Here is a 22,058-nt window from a genome sequence, read left to right as displayed (position 1 = left end):
ACGAAAACCTACACCACCACAAGACGCTGGCTGTTGCCTCGAGATGCTGAGTTGTTATTTTTCCCCGTCTTTTTTACTCTGGTATACGACGCTGTGGCGGCCAGTAGTCGCAATGCCAGCTAAAACCAGCCAGCAGCTCCACCAGCCCTGGGAAGATAAATTAACCCGCGTAGTTGTGCCAAAGATCCATGACCCTTAGTTGCGGATGCGATAGCTCGAGCGCATCTTCAGCGACAAGGTCATTGATTTAATCATTATTAAAGCGTGAAAATGCTCCTGCGTCATTTTCACGGTCAACACCAGAAACAAAACCAACCTTCACCTGTATAAACGCACTCAGCGGACGCTCTAGCACTGCGCGACCGTTACGTGTTCAGGCAAGGGGTGCGAGTCACTGACACCTGTCGCACACTGTGTCCCACGTATTCTGAACTAGAGAACATGTAGCGAATTGAAGTAAATAAACAAATTACCATGCGGACTTGAAGGCTCGTCCCAAGTACCACATATCGTCCAGACGCGTTATGTAATGTAATTGAACCAGGTTTCAGCACGTATATAATCTTGAACATACAATTGGGATTCACAATTCAAAAGGGCTTATAACAGTAACATAAGAAGAGGTGGTAAATAAAGCAACAGACGAGAGACTAGCACATGAGAATTTATCAAAAATGAACCAAATATGTTTGATTCCAGATCACGTTGTACTGATTGATTGATGGAATTAGGTGTGGTAGCATGGTATAAACATTCCGTTATAGAAGTTGAGGATTTATTATCCTATATTTTTGACAATGGCTGACAAATTCTAAAACTGTCCCTCTTTCAATGCGTATTGAGGTTCCCAACAACTGTGCAAAATTTGAACAAGTTTGGTTATAACCTCGATTTGCGGGAGAATTTTAAAATTTGTATGAGAGAATGTATAGAAAGCGGAACGATCCTATTCATTTGCATAGCATAGCACAGCATAATTCAAGTTGCACACAATCGTAGGTGGTACGAGTTCTAAACTGACAGCTCAGATCTGTCCTGGCCCCGTCCTGGCCCCGTCCTTGCAACTGGTGGGGATGGGGAAGGAATGTTAGTCCAACATTTACTTAAGAGGGTTTGCATAGAACTCTACGATATCTCATAAATGTCACGGGTAGGGTGGAGTATTGTTAGTAGGTCTGGTAAGCCATAGGATACGCCCAGCCGGCGATGCTAGCAGTGAATTATTTTTCTAACGCGTAGTAATATAGCTGGTAAATAGGTTCCTCCGCTGATGATGCTCATTTACCTAAACAAGGATAGTATGATATAGTGTATATCCCGGGTTTCTGCGATACTCTGCTTTGCCTATTGCACTCTCCTGTTGCCGGCTTGTATATGAAAATTCAATTGATATAAAACATATACATAGGGGAAACGGCTTTAATGTTGGCCTATGGATCTAAGATTGGGCCGATCGCTTAAAAATCTGCTCTTTATCAATTTCATCTAGATGAACGCGTCATTTGGACGGAACTAGTGGATATTTTTGGTCGCTATTGAAATTTTAGTCGTTTGCTGAATTTATGTATGGGCCCAAATTAGGGGCATTTAGGCCGACATTACATCAATTTCCCCTAGTTCATTCTTTCCAACATGGAACATGAGGAACACGGCAGGTAATAATTAATGAGGTGAGGTTTCGTAACTTAGAATAATTACGCAGTGGTTGACGTTAAATGTATGTAGATATATTTATTTATTTTTTATTTTTTTAATGGTAAAGGGAAAAACCGTGGGAGTGAGAATTGCTGGCATCTCTTTCTCCCGTAGGCACAAAACCTTCAAGTCTTTTCAAATTGTCAAGCGAATGATTCCAACAATCTTAAACAAATGAAAGTAAAGTAAGTGATAGAAATTATATATAATCAAATGAGGAAAAGTTAAGATTAAAGAGATTTAAATAAAATGTGTGGCATTCCACTTGAATCAACGACATGGTGCATTTTTTGTAGGGCCATTCAAGCTTCTTTCGACCTGAAAAATAGATATCATTACTAAGAATGCCCATGTAATGGCTAACAATCGGTAGTTTATGATGCTTATGAGTTTGTCCTCCGTCAGCTTAGATCACTCCAATCGAATTGCTAAAAAGAAAAATAAGATTATTTAGATAAGATTATTTGCAAACTACTTACAACAATAAACGTGCATGAATGACGCGCTAATATAACGATGAGTTAAAAGATACTTATTATGTTTTAAGCCAAGGAAAAACGATTTACATTACTACTTATACTCAATCAACTCACTTCTTAAGCCTAAGTAGGCTTTCAAGTTTTTAAAATTAATTATTTTTGATTTAAACATTAAGGATATGGATTTTTGAAATCGTACATGCAAAAATCTAAATATTGCTCAAATTTCACCAAATCTCGATTTGATCTTTGTACAAAAAGCTACTAATCTTTCACCACAGACAAACAGACATAACACATTGAATATTTCTCACTGCAAAGCATCGTCGCTAAAACATTACCGCCATCTGTTGAGTACACTGTGGTGGGTAGTACGCTGAACAGATGGCGGTAGTGTGTAAACGTCAAACTCAAGGGAAATGACTATGCGCGCCACAGGTGGCGGTACTATCAACTACGATACTTTTACACTGCTTAATTTAATAAAAAAAAATTGACCGTCAAATGCTTGTTCGATAAACAACTTGCGAGTGTTATGTCTGTTTGTCTGTGCTTTCACTTTAGCCCAAGTGTTCCACACGGTCCTATAAGCTCATATAAACGCCTGTAGGCAAGGATGGATCGCTCTTTCGAGACTTTTTCATTTCTACTACTGATTTTTTCGTGTTGGGTATATTCATCACTGCGACCATTACTTTGATCAATTGTGATATTCCCCGTTGTTATATTGCTTCATCAGTTATGTCGTATCACTATTTTGTGAAGCGACCGACATAGACTGACCAAAAGCATTTTTCCAGCCAGGTATTACATTTCGAATGAAATGTACTACTTGACTGGGACCTGCATTCCAAATATCAAAGGGTTCTGCCAGCTCCTTATCCAGAAAAATACGCCTTTTATTGAAGATTGCTGCACAAGAGCATAGCAGGTGTTCAGAGTCTTTCTTTTCTATGCCACAGAATCGACACATATCCCATTGAAGTTTTCCTATTAACTTCAAATGATATTTACATGGACAATGTCCTGTTATCAAACCAGTATTAGACACTGAGATCTTTCTTTGATTATTTTGAGAATTTTGCTAGTCATTGAAATATTCGGAATTAAGAACCGTTTCGACTGCCTAGCAATTCAAATTTTAAGAGAACAAGCAGAAATCCACAGAATGGTTCTGGTCCTATGAATTGCTGAGATGATCCTAGCCTGGCTAACGGGTCGGCTTTTTCATTCCCTTCAATTCCACAGTGGCCAGGAACCCAATATAGGTTTACTTGGTTTTGACAGGCCAATTTCTGAAGTGACATTGCACATTCCCATGCGAGTTTTGAATTGCATGTTGCTGATTTTAAAGCATTTAATGCTGCTTGACTATGAGACATACACGGTTGGCCAGTAACCCATAGATATTGAGATATCTATCCCTGGACCTGTATAAAAAAACAGTTGAACCTGGACTGATGTTTGGTCCTCCACTTTCCCAAACATTACAATCAAATTCTGCTGCATTGTATAAACGATCGAAATTATATTTTTTTCTCCATCCAGTCTTCATTTTTTATTACAAGAGAATCAATATCAAACATTCATACAACACCTTCAAAGAAGTACTTTGTTCGTTTAACCTTTAAGGCGCTCCTTTCAGCTTCTAATTGGATAAATTGATGCAACGGAAGCAGATAAAGTAGTGACATACTCGGTGTGCTGCTCATTGCAAGACTTTGCAGTCTCCCCAGCTTCTGCTGAGCCGATTTTTCATTAGTTTTCGGCCACCAAACCAATGATGCGTAGGATATTCTGGGTCTTACAATCGTCAAATAAATCCAGTGAATCATTTTTGGTTTTAGGCCCGATTTCCTACCAAAAGTTTTCTTACTTATCCAAAGAGCATTTACTGCCTTATTACCAACCTGCTCTATATGTGAATTCCAGTTAAGTTTACTGTCAAGAATGCTTACGTTAAATCCAATTTAATTTTCAGTTAATCCATTTTAAAATAGATACTTTAGCGCTGCTAATCTCCCTATCAAAAATCCACACTCTGCCTTTTTAACTTAAGGTGCACTTGAGAGCACAATTTCCAACGTTTTGATTCTTCCACTAAGTTGGATCGATAGGTTATCGTTAAATATTTATATAATTGAATGACATATGAATATAATTTGAGAAAAAAAACAATTAGGGGAAATGCACCTTTGTTGGCCATGTTTTGACATGTTTGGGATCTTAAACTGATTAGATTGGTGATTCAAGTATTATTCATCGGAGTGCATACACATATCACCCACAAAACGCATGAATATGGCCAAAATGGGAAACTATAGTCAAAACTGGTACACTTACCCTGAGTAAAATTACTCATGTAGACAAAGTCTTTACACCCACAAAGTTTCATAGAAATCTGAGATGATGCTTTGGCATGAAATTCGTCACATGGTTTCAAAGGTGGACACAGAAAACTTCAGGAACGTGGGTAGTGCACTCCTATAAGGCTCGTTCGAAGTTCGGAACCTATCGGAAGGTCTTTTTCTTTGTGTGGCCTTTGCAGCGCTGCCAGGTCATTTTCAGAAAAATCTGGACCAGTTAAAATATAAAATCTGGAAAAATCTGGAAGGCTCCAAAAATCATGTTTTTTACATAATGCTATTGAAGCCAAAGTGAAGTGCCAATCTCCCGTAAAAATCGGTCAGTATGATCATCTGGAATTCATTCAAAGTACCAAAATGTTTATGAATTACACAGCATTTCAAAAATTAAGTTAAATCTTTGGTAAAATACTGCAGAAATTATTTTAAGAATTGCTTTTTAAACTGTAACTTTTTTTAAAATAATTAGAAGCAAAGAATCAAGCAACTTTGATGGGATGGATTTTTTAAACTAATAGTCGATGTAGTCCTTACTTTTTGATGCAGTAGCATAATACGTCTTATATAACTAAAATGGAAATATGAAAGCGATTTTTTTTTTTATATTTCATGGGTCCCAGATCATGAATTTTTTTGGTAGTCTGCATTTACTTGGAACTCATTACAGGATATCTTCGTCCTTTTTTCAGAGTTCCATTTGAATTATCCTTGAATTCCATCATACATCTTTTCTGGATTCCCCTAAAATAATCTTGATAATGTCCAAACTTTTTCAGTAACATTCTAAGAGTTCTCTTGTAATCTCTTAAAAACCCTCCGATTCCACAATTCCCTCAAACTGGTAATATTTTCCAAGAATTGGCATAATTTTGTTTTCATCTGTCTCTATGAAGTTCCCTTAGAATATTCTTAATAATTTCCTTGGTACACTCTTCAGAATGACCGTTACACTATTCTCAGACCTATCCGATAATTCCCTTTGAGCTGCTTTGTAGGTAATGTCAGATGTGTGTTGAAATCCTCTTCAGTATTTGCTAAGTACTCAAATACTTTGCCAAAATGTCATTGAAAGTCTACCAGAAATTACCAGACATTATTTTGGCATAATTCCGATTGACTTTCTTAAAATTTTATAGAAATGAATCTCCATTGAAACATTGGACAGAATTCCATTGAAATTATTCTCACGATTCGTATCAGTATACTCCCTAAGTTTTATCTTATGAATTTTCTTTGATTTCTCTTCCGAATTCTATTTCCATTCTTTACAAAATCTCCATGCAATTGTCATCAGATTTTTTAAAAGACAGCTGACACTGTCTTCAACCAGAGGTTGCACAGACTGAAAACTAAACGCTAGAAAACTGACAACACTCCACAACCAGGTTGCGAAAAGTTCCACTGGCTGGAGCGGGAATTGAACCCTCACTTCGTGGCCCTCACAATACGCCTGAAGGACGGGTAACACCGCACGACCATGAAGCTTACAACTGGATGGAACTCACCTCACACTTCACGCAAACTATTTTCAAAATTACCTCAAAATTCTGAAATTCTAGGGCAATTTAGAATACCAAAGAAATTCAGACTGCTGTAACTCAATAGCCTTCCTAATTTTTCAAGGCTGAATTTACTGTTTTCAATTCTGAACATTTTTCGATTTCTCTAAATAAAAAAAAATGAGAAAATTCCCCCATATTGAAATTTTGATTTTTATTACAGTGTAAACCAATTGCAATGATATTTTTAAAGCAATATGTTTGAAAAATCTGGGAAAATCTTAAACATATTTTAAAAATCTGGAAATATACGTGATCTGTCTGTGTATCTGGCCGGATGACCGAAAATCTGGAAAATACTGGCAACGCTGCCTTTGAGAGTATATTCGGGATAATTCAGACGAGAGTCCAGAAGACTTCAAGTGTAAGTTCAGAGTGATAGTAGAGAGATTGGAGCGGATTCAAAACAATCTACCTTGGCAACCTATGCCTAGGTGATTTCTAGCAACACTGCCAGGTGCTGCTCGATTGGCTCTGGCTTTGACAATTCGTTTGGCTCTCTTCTACTAGACCCTCTCTAGTTCAGAGCATTCCGACTGCAAGACTGAAAACGTCGTATATCCAATAGCGTGGGTAAACTTTACAGTCATCTGCACCATACTGCGTTTCCAATTTGCATTAAGGAGCCCAACAAGTATGTCTACTTTTAATTAATTTGTTTACGGTCTGAATCTATTCATTTGCTTGTCAAAACTGAGAGATTGAACGAATACGTAAATTGATTGAACAGTGAAGCCTAATCTAATCTAATCTAACATCAAACAGCCAGTGCTTGGAAGCATCGTGGAAAATGATCCATTATTTTCTATTTGATATATTTTTCACATCGAAGATGCGTCACACATACCAAAACGGTCAGGCCTACTGTGCGGTATTTAAGGGGTAAGATTATTCAGAAAACGTCGGGTGATGTTTCAGTTTCCAATCAATGGATGAAACGTGGACTCTCGTTCCGTTTTTGGTAATTATAAGATTTGTTGGTCGTTGGAAGTATCTAGGCTAGAATGGATAAGTGATGCTCCATTTTCCTCTAACGGTTGGGACATGAACACTAACTCTTGTCTGTTGTTGTTATAGCGCCATTACTAGCGTTCTAAAAAAATAAGAGGAAAGGGAGAAAGGCAAAGGGAAAAGGAATATGTATAGTCTATGAATATAAACAATATCTTTTATTTGAAATATACAATATAAAAATTCTAAACGGGGTCCCTACCCGGGCCTGGTTTAAAAAGTAACAAGGACTAAAGAGTGTTCCTTTGATTACTGATAAATCCTGTTTCCCTAGTTTGAAATTGTCAGGACTAGGGTTCGTTGGTAGATCTTATACCAGTAACGCACCACGAAAAGGTGATCTACCAGCGTTACTGGTTTCAAATCGAAAAGTTATTTTCCTTTTACTTTAGACAAAGAGCTCCACGCATACCTTAAAGCGTATATATAACTTAAGTGAAAGTTTACAAATTGAGCGATGTGTGAATTATTGACATGCAAATGAATAGTTTATATCTGCTTCCCATACAAACTTTAATCCAAATTTTTTTCAAATTCGGCACAGCTGTTGGGGACCTCAATACAAATCGAAAAAGCAAGGGGTTGTAAAGTTACCAAACATTACTTTAGCGGGCATCAGAATGAGTTTTAAAGTAACATTGGGATTTTCTTAGGAGAGAGTTTACTCAACAGACTTTAAAGAAAGGCCCAGAAAACTATTGACGGCTTGAATCTTCCGTATTTGCTGATGTATGGTCTTATGGATATTTGTTCGAGGACTTGTGAACTTTATAATTGAAGTCTTGATTATTATTTTCTATTAGTTATTTAAACTGGATTCTCTTGATTTGAATTAAACTAAATTTACAAGGGAAGTTTTCTTAACTTGACGTTAGGCAGCCGGCTATTGCAGGCTATCTGAGTTTATCGTGGAAGTCAGAATTTTAAATTAAACTTATCTCGAGTCTCCTCAATGTTTATCTGCTCATGGCCACCAAGAATTGATATTACCAGGGTGGCCTCTGAATTTAAGAAATTAAATTCCCGGTTTTTCCGGTGTCATATAAATAACTACATGGTATTAATACTTCAAGATTGCATCAAATTGTGTTTTTTTTTCATAATTTAAATAAATTAGTATACATAACTTTTTTGTTTCAATAAATAAAGGTATACATTCTTCGGCAAAGTTATAGCTGAGCTAATTTCAAGCAATTTTTAATATCTCTTAAATTGACCGATTTAGAGTTATTTTTTTAAATTGAGTTAGGGTGCCTCTAAAAAAAGTTGTTTTGCTCTAGTTTTCCTATTTCAAATTTCTCAGCAAAGGTGCCTTTAAATAAATTTTAGATCTTTAGAAGGCGCAAATTTTCGCTGCACAAAGCTAGTCAATATCTTCCGCCGATCAAGAGTTATTGACGTTTTTCTACTAAAAATATGCCCTTTTCAAATGTTAATATCTCTGGTTGGGGCAAACAAAGAAAAAACTTTTTTTTTCACGGCATTTAAAAGGGCGTATATTATTTTCAATAATATGGAAAAAATTGAGGTATGTTATTTTTTGCGCCTTCTAAAGATCTAAAAGTTATTTGAAGACACCTTTTAAATAAGAAAGCTAGCGCAAAACAACTGTTTTTTAGAGACACCCTAACTCAATTAAAAAAAAACAATAGCTATAAATCGGTCAATTTAAGAGATACCAAAAAGTTTTTAAAACAAAGTTGCTTGAAATAAGACCAGCTATAACTTTGCCGAAAAATGTATACCTTAATTTATTCAAACAAAAAAGTTAAATTTTTGATTTTAATGATAATAAGAACCACCTTAGAATTCATTGTCATAAAAATGAGAGCCTAACTATAAGGAACAACTTTGTAGAAGAGACTTTTAGTCTAAAGTTTCAATTCCAGGCTCAAAACATATCATTCAACCTCAATCTAAATCTGCATTCTGGATCACTGTGCATCGTTTGAACACAATTTTAAGATACTCTAGAGCTAATTTTAAAGAAATTCCGAGGAGAAGTTCCAGGTAATTTTGAGAAATATTTGAAGAACATTGTAGCTCCTTAAAAAAGCATTGCAACGGAAAATCAGCAACAGAGAAATACGAACCGAGACCAACGGCAACGACCCCAGCGACGAAATAGGACTTGCGATTGGAACCTCGGCACGTGGAACTGTCGATCTCTCAATTTCATCGGGAGCACCCGAATACTCGCCAATCTACTGAAGGACCGCGGATTCGGCATCGTAGCGCTGCAGGAGGTGTGTTGGACAGGATCCATGGTGCGAACGTTCAGAGGTAATCATACCATCTACCAGAGTTGCGGCAACACACGCGAGCTGGGCACAGCTTTCATCGTGATGGACGAAATGCAGAAGCGCGTGATCGGTTGGTGGCCGATCGACGAAAGAATGTGCAGGTTGAGGATCAAGGACCGATTCTTCAACTTTAGCATAATCAACGTGCACAGCCCTCACTCCGGAAGCACTGATGATGACAAGGACGCATTTTACGCGCAGCTCGACCGCGAGTACTATCGCTGCCCAAGCCACGACGTCAAGATCATCATAGGAGACCTAAACGCTCAGGTAGGCCAGGAGGAGGAATTCAGACCGACGATTGGAAAGTTCAGCGCTCACCAGCTGACGAACGGGAACGGCATACGACTCATCGATTTCGCCGCCTCCAAGAACATGGCCATACGTAGCACCTTCTTCCAACACAGCCTCCCCTATCGTTACACCTGGAGATCACCACAGCAGACGGAATCGCAAATCGACCACGTTCTGATTGATGGACGGCACTTCTCCGACATTATCGACGTCAGGACCTATCGTGGCGCTAACATCGACTCTGACCACTACCTGGTAATGGTCAAACTGCGCCCAAAACTTTCCGTCATCAACAGTGTACGGTACCGACGCCCGCCACGGTACAACCTAGAGCGACTGAAGCAACCGGATGTCGCCTTAGCATACGCGCAGAATCTCGAGGCAGCGTTACCAGAGGAGGGCGAGCTTGATGTGCCCCCTCTAGAGGACTGCTGGAGTACAGTAAAAGCAGCCATCACCGACGCAGCCGAGAGCACCATCGGGTACGTGGAAAGAAGTCGACGGAATGAATGGTTCGACGAGGAGTGCAGAGCGATTTTGGAGGAGAAGAACGCAGCGCGGGCGGTAATGCTGCAGCATGGAACCCGACAGAACGTGGAACGGTATAAACAGAAGCGGAAACAGCAGACCCGCATCTTTCGGAAGAAAAAACGCCGCCTGCAAGAAGCGGAGTGCGAGGAAATGGAACTGCTGTGCCGTTCCCAAGAAACACGAATGTTCTACCAGAAGCTCAACGCATCCCGCAACGGCTTCGTGCCGCGAGCCGAAATGTGCAAGGATAAGGACGGGAGCCTCTTGACGGACGGACGTGAGGTGATTGAAAGGTGGAAGCAGCACTTCGATGCGCACCTGAATGGCAAGGAGAACGTCGGCACGGGAGACCAGCGCAATGGAGGAAACGACTACGTCAGTGCAGCAGAGGACAGAACTGACCCAACTCCCACGCTGAGGGAAGTTAAGGACTCCATTCAGCAGCTCAAAAACAACAAAGCAGCTGGTAAGGATGGTATCTCAGCCGAACTCATCAAGATGGGCCCAGAAAAGTTGGCCTCCTGCCTGCACCGGATGATAGTCAGGATCTGGGAAACAGAACAGCTACCGGAGGAGTGGAAGAAGGGGGTAATCTGCCCCATTCACAAGAAAGGCGACCATTTGGAATGTGAGAACTTCAGAGCGATCACCATTTTGAATGCCGCCTACAAAGTGCTATCCCAGATCATCTTCCGTCGTCTATCACCTAAAATGACCGAGTTCGTGGGAAGTTATCAAGCCGGCTTCATTGACGGCCGATCGACAACGGACCAGATCTTCACCGTACGGCAAATCCTCCAGAAATGCCGTGAATACCAGGTCCCAACGCATCATTTGTTCATCGACTTTAAGGCGGCATACGACAGCATCGACCGCACAGAGCTATGGAAAATCATGGACGAGAACGGCTTTCCTGGGAAGCTGATCAGACTGATCAAAGCAACGATGTACGGGTGAACTATCCAGTTCATTCGAATCTCGCCGGGAACTGCGGCAAGGTGAAGGACTCTCATGCCTACTCTTCCATCGCTCTAGAAGGTGTAATGCGACGAGCCGGGGTACGATTTTCACGAAATCCGGTCAATTTGTGTGCTTTGCGGACGACATGGACATTATCGAAAGAACATTTGGAACGGTGCCAGACCTATACACCCGCCTGAAACACGAAGCAGCAAAGGTCGGACTGGTGGTGAGTGCGTCAAAAACAAAGTACATGCTAGTAGGCGGAACCGAACATGACAGGATTCGTCTAGGAAGTAATGTCACGATAGACGGGGATACTTTCGAGGTAGTGGAAGAATTCGTTTACCTTGGATCCTTAATGACGGCTGACAACAATGTGAATCGTGAAATACGAAGGCGCGTCATCAGTGGAAGTCGTGCCTACTACGGGCTCCAGAAGAAACTACGGTCAAAAAAGATTCACCCCCGCACCAAATGTACCATGTACAGAACGCTAATAAGACCGGTGGTCCTCTATGGACACGAGACATGGACTATGCTCGAGGAGGACCTGCAAGCACTCGGAGTTTTCGAGCGACGTGTGCTAAGGACGATCTTCGGCGGTGTGCAGGAGAACGGTGAGTGGCGGCGAAGAATGAACCACGAGCTCGCTGTACTCTACGGCGAACCCAGCATCCAGAAGGTGGCCAAAGCCGGAAGGATGCGGTGGGCAGGGCATGTTGCAATAATGCCGGACAACAACCCTGCAAAGTTGGTGTTCGCTACTGATCCGGTTGGGACAAGAAGGCGTGGAGTGCAGAGAGCACGATGGGCGGACCAGGTAGAGCGTGATCTAGCGAGCATTGGGCATGACCGAGGATGGAGAGCGGCAGCCGCAAACCGAGTATTGTGGCGTACTATTGTTGATAAAAAGTTTTTAAGCAAATTTACAAGGAATTCTAAGCAGCATTCCAGGTCCTGAGGAAGACTCAGCCGAATTTTTTCGAGGAATTTTGAGAAGAATTCAAAGGGAATCGAATTCCCAAAATAGTTTGAAGGAAATTCTTTGAGGTTCTCTGAGAAATACTTCCACGAAATTTTAATGTGAATTCCAACATTATTTTGGGACAATACTTTGGCTGAATTCCAAGAGCAGGAGAATCCTGAGCATATTTCCTAGAGGATTATGATAAGAAATTCAAGAAAAATCTGAGGTAAACTTTTATGAAAATCTTAAGGTTCTAAAACTTGCGCAGTTATTCAAACTGCTGGTCATAGGACATCAAACAATTTTGAGATATCGAAGTTAACCAAAACTCAAATGTTTGAGGTTTGGATTTTTTTAGGATTCTGATATGATTTACATAAATTGGCAAATTTATGAAACTCCGTTTTTATATCTCAGACTTAATTTTTGGTATCTCGTACTAAAGGAACGTTAAGAATTTTGAGTTAGAAGAAATTTTGGACTTTCTTATTAACAAAATTTGATTAATAAAGGCAAAACCAAACAAAGGTTCAAATCAAAATCCTAGTTATTTCCCGGTTGTTTTTCGATTCCCGGTTTTCCCGATTCAGTAGCCACCCTGTATTACCGTTTGTTTTTTACGCATGTGAGTCTTAATACCTTTCCTCTGGATCCTTCGAACTTACCCCAGGATTATCAATCTATCGGACAGGTGCTTAAATAAAAAAAAATCAGCTCAATTGATTCTTACGGAAAACGTTAACATGTCAAAGTTGATCATTCTAGAGTAAAATTTAATGTTAATCAAGATTAGTGCAAAAATACTGGCCGATTCTATGAGGGAACGACAGTCTTGCACGGAAAAGACTGCATCCTTTAAAAGTAGTTTAAAAATCACTACGCAAAATGGAACCGAAGTGATTAAAAGAAAATGGCAAAGTAAAGTATCACAAAAGACTTACAGCGGTAATAGACAATAATAGCCAAGAACAATTTTGTTCAATCTTACAAGACACGAAACCCAAGTAATGAACCCATTCAAAGGTTTCGCAAAACATAATCATTTCTGTGTAAATGATGTCTTCGCTTAAATGCACTTTCTAATGATCCGTACAACAATAACATTCATTTAGGCGCACGAGGATACTCTTTCCAAAGTGCACCTCACACCTCACCTCATCGATTGGGCTTATTGGTTCGCCCAAAAAGGCAACACCACCCAATTCCGGCCAACCCCTTGCTGCCAATCAACATCGATTGATTCAAAAATCAACTCATCAACACACCCAAATAGACAGACAGACACACCGCATCGGCCGGTTGCCTCGTTTTAATTTCCCCCAAATTGGCGCCCCGGCAGCGGCATCAGACCCTAGTCTTCGGACCGCGAAACGTTACGTGGAGGTTTCCCCTCGGCGTGAGCCAGTTCGATCAGTCCAGTCCAGTCAGGCTATTAGAGAAATAATCCGATTAATTGGCTTACAACTGGCACTACTATTGCTGCTGTTGTGACCAAGCGTCTCCATAATCGAACCTGCAGTCGGAGGAAAATTGTAAAATTAACACGTCATTCGATTATTTATCTGTCGAATAAAGCTCATTTAATTTTTGGGTTCCCCGTGCAGCAGCAGCGCCTGGTCAGTTTGCGCCGTTGTTGAGGGGGGTTGGCATTTTGTTTTTCTCCAAAAATAATCACCTAATTACACACCGCGCTGGCATGTGTTTGCATCTTCGAGCGCTCGCCGTCGTGTGTGTAGTATACAAACATGTGATGACCACCAAAGTTGAGATACTGAATAGCAGCGGCTGCAGCAACAATAACAAAAAAAATACAGCAACAGTAACACGTTCGGCTATTTCACTGCAGCTGAAGTCCATTTTCCTCTTATTCAATTTCATTTATGGGATTTTATGTGTCGGTTACGTTGGAGGCCGGTGACGTATTGCAGAATTTATAAATTCTTAAATGATGGTCTGTTTTGGGTGTAATTTTGACTTACTTGTCTTATTGTATCAATGCTCGAAAAAGCGTATTAAACCTCCAGCAAATCACCAATAAATATTGATTACATGAGCTTCAACAACCAAACGATTTCCAAAATATTATGATAATGTCATCACGGCCATCCATAAATCATTCAGAAAACAAGGCAATCAGTCATAAAATCTACCAACCGTTTAGCGACAGCAGAACATCAAAATGCATGTTTAGCGTAATTCCTTTAATAATGAATTTCACGTACCGCTTATTGCCTTCACAAGACAATGGGTAACACCTCGTTTTTTGATACATATCGCTGAATTAATTGGCTCAATTTTAGTATGATGCTGTTTTAAACAACCGATTGAAGAAAACACAACGGGCCTCCACCCGCACACCGTACGCTGCTTTTAATTGTACCACATTCCACCAAATAATTCAGCGTGTTTACACCTTAATTGCTGTCTGTCGGTGTCTATTTTCATTTTCTGTGCAGAAAAAGTACACCTATTGCTTTCCGCAAATCGCACATTAAATGATTTACGAGGAGAGATTGATAAAAATCTATCGCTTCCTTGCACATTTTGCTGTCGCCGAAGTGGATAGCGGTCTCTAGTAGTAAAACGGGCGCAGACGTAAAACCGAAGCAACCCATTTTTCTTTTCCTTTGCGCAATCATAAATCATCTAATTGACATTCCGAGAGCACTAACCACTAAGCTGATCAACCGGAGCGACAACAAAAACAACCGGACCCCAGCCGTCCAAGCTGAATACACACATTCTGAACTGCGGTAACGTCGCAATGCGTTGCAGTTGTAGCAAAAAGTTCCCCGCGTCTGCTACCCCTCCCCATCCCTCCCCTGGTGAACAATCAAACGGGAAGGGTAAAGCGGGGCTTGCTCCAGTAAACAAAAGCTACTCGAAACGAAAATATTCTATGATGCTGACTCTCCCTTTTTTCCATTCGCGTTTCTTGGTTACCTTCCCACCCACCAATTGCGGGTGGTGTCGGGTTCGGTGGTGGATAGGGGAAAGAATTCCGGCTATTTTTGAAACAGCTCCTCCCTTCCCTTCTCCATCGTTCTCACTCGAGTGTGCAGCGCCAAAGGGTGTGCAAGAAATTATACGGATGTTTCATTTTCGAAAATAAGTGCAGAGCAGCTTTATTACATTTCGTTGGGAATGACTTTGTGGTTCTAAATGGAAGCCAAATTTTCAATCAAATCCCAAAATTTGAACTTTTAACCCGAATCAACTCGACTCCGCAACCCCGTTCAAATCAAATGAAAACTAAATTCACATTCAATCTTATTTGATTCAATGGAAATGCAATCCAAATTATGTTCAACTGAAATCTAAATCTATGCCAAATTCAATAAAACCTCATTCCAATTCCATCTTAAATCCAATCTAATTTTAATTGTTGTTGAAAATTAAACTCATGTGTGTGTATGCATGTGTATTCACTCTAACACCCATGGTATTATGGAAGTAATCTGCTTTCAATAATGCTTGAATTGACAATTGCAAGCAGCTTTAGTCCGGGAGTTAGAATGTGATAGCTATACTATAGATCCAGTCACCCATTTGAGAATGCCTGGTAATTCACGTCCATTCCGAGGTCACTTTCGGTCCTAATGTTTTCAATAACCAAACACAGCACAAATACGGGAAAGACGGGAAATTATTGAAAAAGTTTCCGGGTGTCCAAAATCCACCAGCTAAAGGAGTTGTACGCTTTTTGCACTACATTTTCAGTAAGTACAGTAAAAATCTCGGAAAATAAAACACGTCAGTTTCAATCTTGTAATTGAATTAAACTCATGTGTTATTATGTCCACTAGGGTGGGTCAACTCCCCTGCTCTCAACTGCTCTTTCGAGGTCCTCAACCACTGCACACTGGGGACAAAATCGAAACAATGTGTTAAAATTCAATAACTTCGGTGCTTGCTGGAACAAGAGACTAAAAAATAGTCATTCTTATAGAAAAAAAATCTCAGGAATCGATTGGAATGGGTTTCATCTTGGGCACGATAGGGTAAGTTGGGGTTTTTCACAGTTTTGTCCTAAAATCTCCTATTTTGCATGATTTGAATGCTGTATCTCAAGATACCGATGATATAGACGGGTGATTTCTTCGACAAAGTTGATCAGGAGGTCAAGGACTGTTGGATGATGGGCAGAACAATTCGGAATTCTTCCGCTAGGCGGCGCTAGTGAGCATTCGAAGTGAATATATTTGCGCTGCTGTATCTCAAGATCCTGACTATTTAGACGGATGATTTCTTCGGCAAAGTTGATCAGGAGGTCAAGGACTGTTGGATGATGGACAGAACAATTCGGAATTCTTCCACTAAGTGGCGCTAGTGATTATTGAAAGTGAATATATTTGTGCTGCTGTATCTCAAGATCCTGTCTATTTAGACGGATGATTTCTTCGGCAAAGTTGATCAGGAGGTCAAGGACTGTTGGATGATGGACAAAACAATTCGGAATTCTTCCGCTAGGCGGCGCTAGTGAGGATTCGAAGTGTATATGTTTGTGCTGCTGTATCTCAAGATCCTGTCTATTTAGACGGATGATTTCTTCGGCAAAGTTGATCAGGTGGTCAAGGACTGTTGGATAATCGACAGAAAAATTCGGAATTCCTCCGCTAGGTGGCGCTAGTGAGCATTCGAAGTGAATATGTTTGCGCTGCTGTATCTCAAGATCCTGACTATTTAGACGGATGATTTCTTCGGCAAAGTTGATTAGGAGGTCAAGGACTGTTGGATGATAGACAAAACAATTCGGAATTCTTCCGCTAGGCGGCGCTTGTGAGCATTCGAAGTGTATATGTTTGTGCTGCTGTATCTCAAGATCCTGACTATTTAGACGGATGATTTCTTCGGCAAAGTTGATCAGGGGGTCAAGGACTGTTCGATGATGGACAGAACAATTTGGAATTCTTCCGCTAGTTAGTGCTATCTATGATCCTCTCTGGCTATTACGTCCCAACTGTAACTCAACGCCTGCTCTCAACTTAGTGCTCTAGATGCACTTCCACAGTTGTTAATTGAAAGCTTTCCAAGCCTGTTCAATTTTTACATGTGTATAATGTGTGGCAAGTACAATAATATACTATGCCCAGGGAAATCCTAGACCAACCGGGACTCGAAACCAGCCACCTCCAGCATGGTTTGCTTTATAGTCGAAGGCTCTACCGACCGAGCTTATGGAGGCCCTCTGATCTATGAATGTAATCAAACTAAAATGCGAGATGGTAGCCAAATTAACAAGTTTTGAGGACAATTTGGTGAACCTAGAACGTCTTAAACATATCGAATTCAAACGTAAATAATGTGCATGATATGTTTAACCCTGTTTGGAGATGTTTTAATACAAAGGGCTTTGAATCAGTGAACCTGGATGAGAATTTGATCTGAACTCAAGGACAATTTGGAGAACCGTGAGTATCTTATACACCTCAAAATCACCTGCACTGTGCCATATTTGAACGAATTATGGGAAACGGAACGAAAGTATTCAGTGGCTTGTCCAAAATTTAAACATTACTCAATTTTGAACACCATGCCTTCCCTCCTAGTTCATCTGCTTACAATACAAATCTAAAATTTAAAAAAAAAATGGTGGCGTTGTGTACAAGACACGACCGCATAGTTGACGTAGACTACGTTAAGCTGTGTAGTGAAATTCTCGTGCATTTTTCTAGATATTGATTTAAAATACAGTAGAAGTAACCTATGATTTCGGTCCTATGTACATATTTTGGATTTTCTACTTAGTAAAACTTGGTTAAATTCAGGACCTCATAAAAAAACCGAATACATGTTCTATTGCATTTGGTTCCTAAATTACAATCAGATATGAAGGTAGGGCTTTCTTCAGGTGATTCATTGAAGCGTCCAACAATGACGGTCATGATGGCTAACATTCCCTATCTCTTCAAGATTTCTAGGACACAAATCTTGGACGGTTGTGACATCACTCATGCAATTGAAACTCCTGCAAACGTGAAGTTCCAGTTTCTTTGTTATAAGTTTTGTGAAAGCTGAAATCTGTACTCTTGAAATTTTTATGTGGTAATGAGATTGATCAGAAATAAGGTTTCCTCAGCGATTCAACTTCAAAAAGTGCACCAATGTTATGCAACATTTCATAGTTGATCGGGATGATATCAATTAGCCATGAATCCCTCCAATAGTTCTCGGTACATCTTTTATCTACCGATTGAACAAATAAAACAAAAATACTAAGGCTGTGTTCCATTTGAAAAATTTTCACTTAGATTTGACACTTCGAAAATAAATTAAGAAAATCCCTCTGTTGTTGATCGGCCATTTCTCGAGGAAGCGTCTGTCAAAATTGATTCCTTGTCTGTCAGAAATAAGTCTGCTGGTTTATTTGAAAATTTTCCATCTGTCAAATTTAAGTAAAAATTCACCAAATGGAACACAGCCTTAATAACCTAGCACTGAAAAAAACTCGACGGTACCTCTATTTATGCGAAAAGATAAGCATTGCAAGTCCCTCCTACTTGAAGAATTATGCAATCGAACGGCTTGCTATGCCTGGCCCCCGTCAGCAAAAAAACTGGGGTTGTATACACCGTTCTATTGCATAATTTTCCAAGTAGGAGGGACTATCATAGCTAATCTAAAAGCATAAATAGAGGTACCGTCTGATAATTTCAGTGCTTGGTACAGAAAATTGTAATCTGTGTAATTACACCTTTTTCGTGACGGTCGCAATTTTAGATTTTCGATTTACCCCCAGTGCCTTCCCGTAAGACGTAAAAATATATTATAATTGTTCAGACTGCACGGGAAAAAATCCGATTTCATCAAGGAAGTTCTATTAACAACCAAGGAATAATCGTTTGAGGTTCACTGAAGTGTTATGAGTCATTCAGGAATATTATAATACTAGTTGAATACCCCCCGGGCAACGACATTTCGAAATATGCTAACTCACTTCTCACTACTCACTCAGTCACTTACCACGCACTTACTTCTCACCCATCCACTTTTCACTTACCTACACATTCATAGCCTCATCTCGCTTTCCTTTTGCCATTCCATTCGGAAATGGAACGCGCAAAAATTGGTCAACTTCTAATTGGTGTATTTATGTAAAAAAAAACCTGAAATGCTGCATTTGGAAGCTGAGTGTATATACAATGGTTGCTATGATGAGTTTTCACCGTTTGCTCTCCAGTTCTCAAAATGACGTCCAAGTAAGAGGAGCAGCGTGTTAAAATTTTACTCGCGCAGCAAGAGAATCCGACGTTCTCACACGACAAGTTAGCAAAATTGCTGGATGCGGCCAAATCGACCGTGACAAATGTTTTAAAAGTGTTCGGGGAGCGTCTGTCGACCACCAGCTGGAAGCGGCGACAATCGTAATCCGGACGTGGCAGCGACGACGAAGAAGGTGGCGGTGAAATATAAGCGGAATCCTAACCTCTCCATCCGGGACGTCGCTGGCAAGCTCAATGTCTCCCAGCGGGCTGTGCAGCGGGCCAGAAACGAGCCGGGCTTTCGACGTTTACGAAGGTGAAGGTGGCGAACCGAGATTACAAACAAAACACGTCGGCAAAGCAGCGGTTTGAATGCTGTATACGAATCTGCTCACAAAGTTCGGCTGTGTCGTCATGGACGACGAAACATATGTGAAGGCGGATTTCCAGCAGCTTCCGGGACAGGAGTTTTATACCACATCCGGAAAAGGGAAGGTGGCTGAAATTTTCAAAACCATCAATCTATCGAAGTTCCCGAAAAAATATCTCGTCTGGCAGACCATATGCACGTGTGGTCTAAAAAGCGGCATTTTCATTACTACGGCAACCATCAATCAAGAAATCTACGTCCAGGAGTGCCTGGAAAAGCGGCTACTACCATTCTTAAAGCAACATAATAGGCCTGTGCTGTTCTGGCCGGACTTGACGAGCAGCCACTATGGGAAAAAGGCAATCGAGTGGTACGATGCGAACAACGTGGTTGTGGTACCCTCCGAACAGCCCAGAGCTCCGCCCTATCGAACGGTATTGGGGCCTTGGTCAAACGGAATCTAAAAAAACTAATAAATCCATGGAAAACGAGCAGCAGTTTGAATCTAACTGGCGTTCGGCGGTGAATAAGGTCGATTAGCCCACTGTGCAAAATTCAATGGAAGGGGTTAAGTGGAAGGCACACCAGCTCGGATTTGGCAAACCAAAAGAATAAACGAACCTTTAAATATATGAATTGAACTAGCAAAAGAAAAATAAGAAGATTTTTGTGATATGTATTTTGACTGAAAGAAACGATTTTTTTATCGACCAATTTTTTAATTAATAAACAACACAAATTTAGTAATTTTATTTATTTATTTAATGCCGTCAATCAAATGTGTACTGTTTTGTTACATTAATAATTACATTCTCTGTTTTTAATAGTAATAGTAATAAAATTACGAATTAAATTGAAGTGGAGTTTGGAGAGTTTGGTTTTTGCTATTGTAAATTCAATTTAACATAATTTGTACGATGGTGGTTTGTAGAAAAAAAAAATCCGATTGCGCAGTTGTCGGGAAGGCACTGAACAATTTAGTTTTGATAGGAGTTCTTCTGAATCAATACGATGCAATATCGTTTACAAATGAGACCCTTGCAAATTCACGACGCTCTTCTAATGTTTGCATGTTGATGAGCATGCACCGTGCTTCATAAGACGGAAGAGGTAATCTTGTCCAACCTAATTTACGAAGTGCAAACAATAAGAATTGCTTGTGTACCGATTCTATTCGTTCCAAACTATGCTGCAGTGTACAGTGTTTTTATTGTGTCCAGATCATGGAAATTATAGCTGAATCGTTTAATAAAGCCAAGCATGTTGTATACTCTGTTGATGATTGTATTGTATTATGTTAGTTTGGAAATTATGATAACTCCTAAATCCCTAACTATTTCTACTTTATTTCCATTTCGTCAAGCCAGTGTAGACTACATACAATGATTATAACAATGTTTACTTACATACTATGCATTAATTCTATTCTGTTTTAGCTTAGTTTTTAATTTGCTGCTTGGACATAGTGATGTCAATAGTCCCGCAATGCAAATTATAAAGGCGCATCATTCGATTGATTGGGCTATTTTTTGCATAGTTTGTTCTGTACGATTTTTCTGAAAATAAATTCCGTGTTCTTAGATATCGACAAGGTGTGTAAAAATTTAATTGTGCGAGAATTTCTGCCGAATCTATGCGCATAAGTGTTTGTATTGTATATTGATGAGCATGCAGCGTGCTTCATAAGATGGTAATGGAAATGCAGTCCAATTCAATTTACGTAAGGCATATAAAAGGAATTGTTTTTGGACAGATTCTATGCGTTCTTCGTGTATGGAAATGTATGGATTCCATACTAGGTGGCAGTATTCCAGAATTGGCCTTACATATGTGGTATATAATAGCTTAATAGTGTATGGGTCTTCGAAATTATGACTGAACCTTTTGATGAAGCCTAGCATTCTGTTTGCTTTACTAATGATAGTATTATAATGTTCTATAAAAGTTAGTTTGGTGTCTAGGATTACACCTAGATCTCTTACAATTTTGCTTTTTTCTACTATTTGGTTGCCTAATGATATTTCAATATGCGGTGTTTCAATTTTTCTGCTAAATGCTATTGCAGTACATTTTTTTACGTTCAGTTGAAGTAGACTTTTACTACACCAGGTGTGGAATATATTGATTTCATTCTGGAATTCTTCTGCATCGCTAGAATTACTTATTTCCATAAAGAGCTTCATGTCGTCTGCATATACAAGCAATTTTATTTTTTTAAGTATGTAGGAAATGTCGTTTATGTACAAAATAAAAAGAAGTGGGCCTAAATGAGAACCCTGGGGTACCCCAGAGGTGACTGAAATTGGTTCTGAAAGTTT

General features: G+C 39.8%; 1 protein-coding gene across 9 annotated transcripts in view; it reads left to right on the top strand.

Moving 5' to 3' along the window:
* Positions 1-22,058, top strand: part of kmr (kramer) — a 59,752-nt gene that overhangs the window by 1,625 nt on the left and 36,069 nt on the right. The window lies entirely within an intron of this gene.

The sequence above is a fragment of the Ochlerotatus camptorhynchus genome, unplaced genomic scaffold (genome assembly GCF_037179485.1).
Source record: "Ochlerotatus camptorhynchus isolate MF236.1 unplaced genomic scaffold, CSIRO-AGI_Acam_v1.1 ptg000070l, whole genome shotgun sequence".
In the NCBI taxonomy this organism is placed as follows: Eukaryota; Metazoa; Arthropoda; class Insecta; order Diptera; family Culicidae; genus Ochlerotatus; species Ochlerotatus camptorhynchus.
The sequence above is the reverse complement of the archived record's forward strand: the minus strand, read 5'-3'. Positions and strand labels throughout refer to the sequence as shown.